This window comes from Triticum aestivum, chromosome 1B, assembly GCF_018294505.1.
Source record: "Triticum aestivum cultivar Chinese Spring chromosome 1B, IWGSC CS RefSeq v2.1, whole genome shotgun sequence".
NCBI classification, from domain to species: Eukaryota; Viridiplantae; Streptophyta; class Magnoliopsida; order Poales; family Poaceae; genus Triticum; species Triticum aestivum.
Genome location: NC_057795.1, coordinates 548,539,064 through 548,548,798, shown reverse-complemented (window position 1 = coordinate 548,548,798; position 9,735 = coordinate 548,539,064).

Sequence of the window (9,735 nt, the reverse complement as noted above, 5' to 3'; positions counted from 1 at the left end):
ACCAAGGCATCCTTTCACTTTCGCGGAAGAACAGGTGTAGATGACGTCGAACTCATCGCCGGTGATGGTTCTAACCTTGTACTCACTACCGATCAGGGAGATTTGGGACGCCATGGATTTGGGAGGAGGGTTAGGATTAGTGGAACTGCCGTAATGTGAAAGGACGAGACGACTAGGAGCGAACTTTCGTAATGTTTAAGGACGTCCAGGAACGGGTAGGAGTGAACTGCCAGTGGTTTTTCGATTGTAAAAATGCTGAGTGGGGTGTGCGAAAGACATGGTAGTGGCTTTCCTGGTGGATAAATGGATTCATGCACAGTACTATGGGGGCCCAATTAGATGTCATGTCTACTCGACGCCCAATTAAATGGCTTTCGATGCCATGCCAAGCGTCGGGAAAATTACAGGTGATACAAAGCTTTCCATTCTCCCATGATACAGGCTTCCGAGAGCCCTTGGATCTGAGATCGAACAGTTCCATGGCATGATTCTAGACCTATGGGTGAATATCCTATCCTGGAGGGTTATTCTGCAAATTTTTAGCAACTTAGCATGCGACCATTCGACCTCAGATCCAAGGGCTTCCAGTAGCCTGTATCATGGTCGCGCCTACCACGACCATCGCCTCGCTCACGCGGTCGCGCCCTCGGAGATTTAACACGGTGCGTTAGGCTATCTGATGTTGGCATGTCATACATAGTCATCACTTAGTCACTGATAATACAATAAGGTTAGCTATAAGGTTGGCTATAAGAGTATTTTTTTTACTTCTCTCTATCTCTTTCTTCGTAGTATTTATTGCATATGCCAAGGAGTGACCTCTTCCAATGAAATGGTGCTTAGATGAGGTGCTAAGGGCATTAAATGGCTTAGCAATCAAGTCCCCAATGCATAGGTGCTTAGTTTTTTGTTGCTAAGTTTGCTTCATTTAATTAGCTATAGACTGAAAATTGTCTTTTCACCTAGGTACACGCGCTTAGCACCGTTTCTTACTTGGGTCGCCAAACTAGTTTCTCTCTTCTTAATTAACTTGCCACATTAGACTTTATGCCTATGTGGCAAGCTTAGCACCTGTAGGAGCAAGTAAGTACAATAGTGGGCTATAAGCCCGCTTTACATGGCATTTTTGCATATGTGGAGGAAAGAGGCAAGGAAAAAGTGGAGTGGGCTCTCATGCAAGAGCCAGCCTCTACATGGTGGAGCATTGGGAGAGGCACCTGTATGGAGGTGGTCAGGAATCGGGAGACTCACGCCGGTCGTACTGCTGTAGTTAAAATGATAATGGAAAGTCAAATCACGGGCCCCCACCTGTCCAACAGTAACTCGCTGTCAAATCACACAACCCTACATTTGCAGCAGCCTACTCCCTCATCTTCTTGCGTCTCTGTCGAACTGACTAGGCGGAACTGCCCCGACTACCGCACAGGAAAAGCCCCGCCCTCGACTTTTAAATAGTATAATATACTTTGTATCCATGGATTGCGCCATGGATCAAAGCCTCAAGAAAACGGCGGTACACATGTATGGAGTATACAACATGCCCGCCGCGTTCGCGTCGCACGCCAGATGGTCGGTCGGTCTGGCACGCTACTCTCCGAATGGAATGTGTGTCATATTGCATTTGCACACACATGTGCGACCGCAATTGAGAACCGACCATAGGCACACTCCCCGGCCCCGCAAGTCGGGTGAGTTAATAGAAGAGAGAGACGAGTGATAGTACTAGAGAAGTGTTGTACATACGTTGGTGCCTGGACGATCCCTCCAAGACACAGAAGATCAGTTCATCCATGCATGTGACTAGACTCCAGCAGACACACCTGGATTGGCTATCATCTACATATCATGCAGGCTGTGTTGTACAGGGCTGCAGTTCTGGTGAGATATCTAAAAAAGGTTTCTATTCATCTCGGAAAATTAGGTGTCATATGCTTCGGATCACTGGGAGGACGACAACTGAGTTGGACTAGTCATTGGGGGCACATGCACGAAGACTACTCGGCTGCCATCTAGGTCAAGCCGGCTATGTTAATTAGGACATCAATCGACGGACCCCTTTTCTACGAGTTTATCTTTAATTTGAGCTTTGATCCTCGTCTAGTTTGTCCATCGGGATTCATGTTGTCTCCTTTGGGCAGTGAGGTTATGATTTCTTGTCATGTGGCATTTTTTCGTGTTATATGTTATAATCCGGTGCTTCAGATCAAAATGACGACAACTGTGCCTCCGGGGCATGTGCATGAAGACTTCTCGACAGTCATTGACAAGGTCAAGCCGGCTCTGGTAGACAAAAGAAAACTAGTACTCCACTACATAGGCAAGAGCCTCTGCGCTTGCTTGATAGTGTTGCTCTCTTCACACTGTCTCGTCCTCTCTAGATCTAAACACGACAGCGGTGGCGACACTCTCCCTCTCTGCTGACCGCTGGTCCCAGATCCTGCCGGATCCTCTCTGTCGAGGAAGGTGAGAAGGTGCAACGTTCACGTGGTCGTCCTCAGCGATGACTCTTACCCGTTGCCGGTGCGTCCCAATCAGCGTGCCTTGCCGTTCTCTCCCAAGCACCGCTGGCGAGGGAAGGCCTCCGACCCCTTCTTCCTCGCTGCCGTAGTGTGGGAAGATCCAGGCTCCCGCCGCCCACCTAGTGATATCCCGGCAACCCTCATGTATAACTTCCTTCGAAACCGGCCTTGCTCTACTTGCCAAGCTCCTAACGTCGCTGCATTTGTATCTTTTACTATTTCTTAGGCCCCCTCGTAGATTGGATCAATCGGCTGTTCGAAAACCACCTAAATTTTTACTGTTAAGAGGTAAAACTAGTTCGTGCACTCGAATCTAGTACTACTTGGTTCAAACAAGGAAGAAAGGGGGTGGGGGTGGGGGAAGATTTGTTACCTGAATCTAGGACTTGGTCGAAAAAGGAAATAATGGGGGTAAAAAGTAGCAGAGACTGGCTATCCAACTGGTCTGTAGATCTAATAGGGAAATAAAGGGAAACACATTACAAACTCAATATAAACCTGATCTATTTGTTGAAAAAGGAAAGAAAGCGGGGACCGGGGGCAAATCAACAGAGTAAGTCCAGCACTAGATTTGCTAGCCTCGCAGAGTATAAGGTGGCTATACCGAACAAAAATAGGACCAACACAGATATCATGTTTTGATGTTTGTTGCCCCGAGCCACTCTTATGTAATGCCACTGGTAAAATGTAGCAGTCGCACTATTAAAAGTAAGGACATGTTAAACCAATATTGTTTTCAATGTAATGCCTCAAGTAATATGAATCAATGGCACTTGTTTTTCATGTCCTGCTAAATTTCCTATTAAGATAAGTTTCTTCTTTTCTTTAGAAATGCAACTGTCCTGGTCCGCCTACTCTCCCATGCCCAAATACCGACTCTGTAGCAGCTGTTAATGTAATGTTGCTGGTAAAATGAAGCAATGGCACCATTAATGTAATGTTGTATTTAAAGGTTGTCATAGTTAATCCTAATGCCAAACTAATACCTAGCAATGCTACTGCTTTAGAAATTGCTACTGTCCTTGTAGGGTTTCCTTTCAGATAAGGAACATGCTTCTTTCCATTCGATGCATGTTTTATCACTTGTTAGTCACCCTCTCCTTTCCACCTTTTTTGTGCAAACAGAGATATACATTTCACGCTCGATCTTAGTTGAACTGCACAAATGATATCCAAATTATAGTTGAACATTCTAGGAGCTTCACAACCAATCTTGATGTTGCTCAATTTTATTACAACTAATGAAGAAGAAGCTCTATGAGTTTCATTTTCTGATGGAAATGGAACCGGGGCTGGAGCCATTTTGTTAAAAAAAAAGAAGAAGAAGAAGCTGCTAGCTCATGGGACATTATTTTAGGTGAACTGCACCAAAAGGTCCCATGAATTGAATCATCCATGTTTTTGACTGGTGTCATCCCTTCTATGATGGCATTGACTGCAGATATGGTTCCCATCATGAGGTAGGTTCCTTTTTGGTCTGACCATTTGCCAAAGATCCTGCATGTTGATCCTGCTCTTGTGCTACTATTTTGGCACTGCCATGATAAAGCAGTAATGTTCTTATTTTGCACCTTAATCTAGTGGCACTATTAATTTGAGGCAATCTTTTCGCACCGCTAGTGCCACTCTTTTTTCTTATATATAACGAAAGAGGGGATTCCCTCCGATTTCATTAAATAAAACCAACCATAGAGAACCATTATCCGACAACATCTCAGTTTAAACGGGCAGTTATGCAACTACTACTTGAACGGACTGAGTACTACCAGGAGACAAGTTCACCACATAAGCTAGGCAGGTAGGGGGACGCAGCACCAGCTCGACCAAGTTTGGATTACAACCCAAATGCTACCACAGAAACATCAGGGGGGAGATAGGGACTGAAAGAGCCAGCTTCGGCATCCCAGTCTAAGCACCCCCGACCTTCATCCTTGCGACCAACAACGCATGGTACACCTTGTTTGCCACCTGCTCGACCCTAGTGTCACTGGTAAAATGAAGTAATAATACAGTTAAAATAGAGCGAGTGTCCTCTCTATCATTTCATTTCGAATGTAGATAAAGAAAGTGCTTCTCTTTGTTAATGTATGTTTCATCAACTTGTCCCATTGTTAATGTTTAAGCGTTTCTTCAAACTGGGGTGCTTAATTTTAGTTGATCTGCACAAAAATAGAGATTTGAATGTCTCAAGGCCCCTCCTTGTACTACCACTGCACACTGATGTTCATCACTGGCAAAAGGTGTATCTATGAGACTTGGGATGATTTCTAGTATGAGGCGTACCGTATGAGGCGTCGCAGGGCCCATCTCGCCCTCGCAGCATGGCATATTATACTATTGCAATATTTTATTCTATTTATTTTGTGTGTTTCGTCAACTAGTGCCACTATAATGTAATAACGCTTTTTCATTATCTGTGCAAACAGGGTTATTCAACTGCATTTTGGTGGAACTGCACAAATGTACGGATGGAACCGGCATATATGTAGACTACGAGGTATGCCAAGTAAAAATTACCAACACCAACCATGCTCCATGCATGCATTGGCATCCACCACCACCAGTGGGATGTGTGGCGCTCTCTATGGACGGATCTTTCTCGGTAGAAAATCCTCTAACCAAATACTAGTAGCTTATATTGGCAGTTTTCTAGGGAGTACTCTTTTTTGAAAGAAGCACCAATCTAGTTTTCTTTATTTGGTACACAGTGTCACAACTTTGACCCAGAGGTCCAAAGCTATTTTAGGGTGATTGGCGTAGTACTCGGAGACTGATTGTAATCATGATTTTCATTAGCTGTCACACTGATTGTAAGCATGAGCAGGTGGAAGATTAGGTAAGTCCGAAGCTTACCTTAAACCCCAGCGCCGCCGTTGAAACAAGGCGAGCGTCGAGGGAACCATGGAGAACAGTGGGGAAGCGACATCGCTCCATCCGACCTCCTCTTGCGGTGGGAGAACGAATACTCCCATGGCTCCGGCTGGCACTGCAGCCTCACGAATTGCACACCGTACTCGATCGATTCATTATCCTTTGGGTGCTCGACCTTCGACCTGTACGCCCATGACCTCCGCCTGACTTTCGCCTCGGGCGAATCTGTGTGCTCCATCACCCAAAGGAGATACTCGATGGACTCGAAGGACTGCGGCGTGACTGCAGCCGAGGAGTACATGTACCTCGCCGCCCTCATCACCGCCGTCTCTCTCTTCCGCATATATTTCCACATGGCCCTCACCGTCCTAGAAATCTCCCACTCATTGTCAAACCAAGTAAGGGTCTCCTTCAACCTGGCTAACTTTGTCTGGTTGCCGCCGGCGATCTGCCTGATTCGCTGCTGCATCCTCTGCATAGATGTCCTTCTGAGTGGTCCGGTGCCAGCTTTGGAAGATGGGAGGAGAGACGGCGGTCTTGCAATATAGAAGAGGGAGAGGCAAGACGGTTGTTTTGGAATGGAGATGACGGAGAGGAGAGGAGGTGGTTTTGCAATGGAGAAGAGGGAGAGGGAGTTGGTGGTTTTGGAATGGAGATGATGGAGAGGAGAGGAGGTGGTTTTGCAATGGAGAAGAGGGAGAGGAGCATGCGGCAGCGATTTAGGATTGGATGAGAGAGCCTATGCGCTGTGTCTGGATCAAAATCAAAATCAATTTACCCTTCAATTAAGAAAGTGACCCCACATTAACTAGTCTCCCTTTTATTCTGGGTCATTATTGACCATGATTTTCACAAATAAAATATATGTTATACGTTGCAAAAATAATATAATTTGAAAGTACATTCAGATACGAACCAAACGATACAATTTTTAGTGACATGTATTCACATTTTGCTTGTCAAATACAGTATGTGGTCAAACTTTGACCAAAAATATGCAAAACAAAAAAAATACTTCCAATACCAGCGTCGCTCTTCCGCTCTTCTCCTCTTAATCCATCGCCACTCCTCTCCTGTTCCAATCTAAATACAGCGCCGCTCCTCTCCTCTTCCATTTCAAAACCACCGCCCCTCCTCTCCTTTTCCAATCCAAAACCAGCATCGCTCCTTTCCCGTTCTAATCCAAAACCAGCGCTGCTACTCTCCTCTTCCATTCAAAAACCACCGCTAGCAGTGAAGGTGTTGTGGAGAAGTAGATCGATGGAGGAGTACAACCGATACATGAGGATCACAGACGGTGACCCTGTGAAGCTAGCTAGGTTGGAGATACAGTCTTGGTTTGACGACAAGGACGAACTAGCGGCGACAGCGACATCCATGGCCAAATATCCGCAACAAAGCGAAAAGGCGGCGATACTCTCGGAGGGAGTCGCGCAGGAGTACATAGAGCTGCTCCTCTGGGCCATGGAGCAAACAGATTCACCAAATCCGATCATGAGGGAGCGGTGGTGGGAGTATCGATCCCAGATGGAGCATCCACCAGAGATTGAAGGATCGAGCATCTACAGGGTGCCGTTTGTGAGGGTGTCGTGCCAGAGCGATCTGGTGGAGTCTTCGTCGACCGAACCCAACTGCAAGAGGAGAAAAGCAGTTGGCCCGACGATGCTTCCCCGCCATCCTCTCCCTCGTTGTTCACATCGTCTCACAGGGCATATGTCTGCCGCCGAGGAATAGGAGCGGGCTGCCCCCCCAGCCCAATAGTCGGGCATGCTGTGAATTGTTAGGAGGAGCTTAGGGTTACCAGTATTTATAGGTTGTGAATTGTGTTTTGTGTTGTGTATTTTGAGAGTACTTTCAAATATGAATGTCTTTTGAATTTCAGATTTGCAGTATTGAGCATTTGAAGTATTTTATGAATTCTAGAGATCTATTTTTAGCACTTAAAAAATGTAGTTTCATAGGAGTATAAAAGTGCATACAATGTGATTCTCAGAGAAGAAACTGCAAGTTTCAGTTTCAAATAAGAAACTGCAACTTTCAGAGGCAGAGCATTCATATTAACATGGCCTTTTCAAATAGGGTTAACATCATGTTGGAAGTTTTATTCATGGTTGAAATGGAACTACCAACCAGTTAACATCATGCTGACCAACATTCATGCATAACACATCTTCATATGATGCACAGTAAAAAATATATGCTATTTTCAAAATGCCCACACAATGTTGAGTGTGCAAAAAACAAAGAAAATGAGGGACGAAGTTTTGGCAAGTGTTGGACGTGGTGTGCGTAGATGACAATGGGGACCCACACGCCAATAAAGGCTGAGACAAAAAATTTGGAGATATTTTCCCTGCACCCGTGGAATCGAACCCGGCTGGAACAGCTATCGAGTAGTGGACTTGGACACTAGGCTAGTTCAGTAGTTTCGTTACTAATAAGGCACTTCCTCAGGTGGTCCGTTATCCTCCTGCGCCTTTGTGCACTCGCCGCAATGCTGCTATCTGTCATTGTGAACATGCTGAACAAACGAGAGGAATCTGCAGAGGACTGTACGTGGAGAGGCGGACAGTCGGGACTCACCAGGTCTATGGTCGTACGCAAGCAAGTGCCTCATCAAAAAAAATACTTCCTCGTAATGCTATACTGACGTTGGGGCCCATGGGTTTGTCAAGTTATAATTTTTAGGTGCTTCATCGTAGTTACTATAGGAGGTTAATTCACAACGAAGCCGGGGAGCTGGCAGGTATCATTTATTATCACTGGGGCAGCAAGTATCAGCTGGGTTTTGGGCTGCCCCGTCTAGGCTTTCTTTTTTAACATGCGCAACCCACGACATGCCGGTTTGTATTTTCTTGAGGGTCGTCATGTATTGACCGACCTATGGACCTCCCATCCAAGGTTTTATTTTTCCTGAAACATTGGTAGCCCAATTTATGTATTTTTTTGAAGAAAACGCAGAGGTCTGTTCTATTTTTCTATATAATAGGAATGCCTGGTCCAACTTATGTTTCCCTTCTGACTATATTATATATATTTAAATTATTTTATATGTTATTATATATTATTTTTATTGTCATCATATATTTAACAGATACTTACATATGTAAGAAAACAATATCCCACATCTTATTAACTTATAAAAATAATATCTTAACAAAAAAATCCTGGATTTTTTTGGCAACGAAAATCCTGGTGATTGTGTACAAAAGCTTGGTAAGATTTAAGTACCAACGTAATAACAAATCACTTATTATTTAAATATATTTATAACAAAATGCTCAGCCCCTGTTTATTTTTTGATAACATTGCTGGCCCAACCCAACTTTATAATTAGAATCAGCCCAGCAAAATTGTGTATTTGAGGAAGTGCAAATGGCCTGTAATGTTTTAGGAAAAAAATAAATGGGCCGCATGGACGCTACATTATTTTTTCACCCAGCCCAGCTAATGGACTGTAATTCAAAAAAATAGATCAAATTAACTATAAATTCTAACCTGCAAAAAAGACGGTAAATTCTGAAAAAATGGGTTGAATACGTGCCACATTTTTGGAGGCTGAAATGTGGGCCAATAGGTCGAAGCCAACGCAAGTCGTTGTCAACTTAGTCAACAAATGATTCTGACATTGCTAGCCGTTGGATTTACATCCAATGACCGGCATTCATCTTTGATCTCTCGTCTTATTCCTCCAGCACCGTCGGGACCACCTGCTCCCGCCTTGTGCTGCTAGCAGCTCTGGTTAGCAAGCTTCACTGTGAAGCGCTACTCCACCGTTGGCTAGGCCATCCCTCCACCCCTCCACACCTCCTGTTCTTCTCCACCGACTACCGAACCACACCGCACTAGAACCAGTTAACCCTCGTACACCTCTTCTTTTGTGACTCTACTCTCGTGTCTTCCCATCTCCAGCTCGTTGCTGTCCGGGGCCTCGCTGTCGTCCACCACCTTGGATGCGCTCGGCGCGGAGTGGTCAACATGGTCAACGAACGACACCATCAGAAGTAGACTATGCGTGGAGAGGCTGACAGCTGGGTCAACGGCCGCACGCAAGGAAATGCCTCCTTATTACACGCCAAAATAATGATTCCTCCACCTGACAGTTGGGACCCACCGGAAGGGCCTCTGTATTTCACAAAAAAATGTTTCCCCCGCTGACAGGTCAGACCCACTAGCTATATCTTCGCACTCTAGGAAGTGCCTCATTATTACACACAAAAAATGAATACCCCCTGCTAGCTGGGACCCACCATAGTGGGAGGCTGACTTGTGGGCCAACTAAGTTGACAGGGACGGAGGGCTTTGTCAACTTAGTCAATATGAACGATTCTAGCTCTAGTGACCG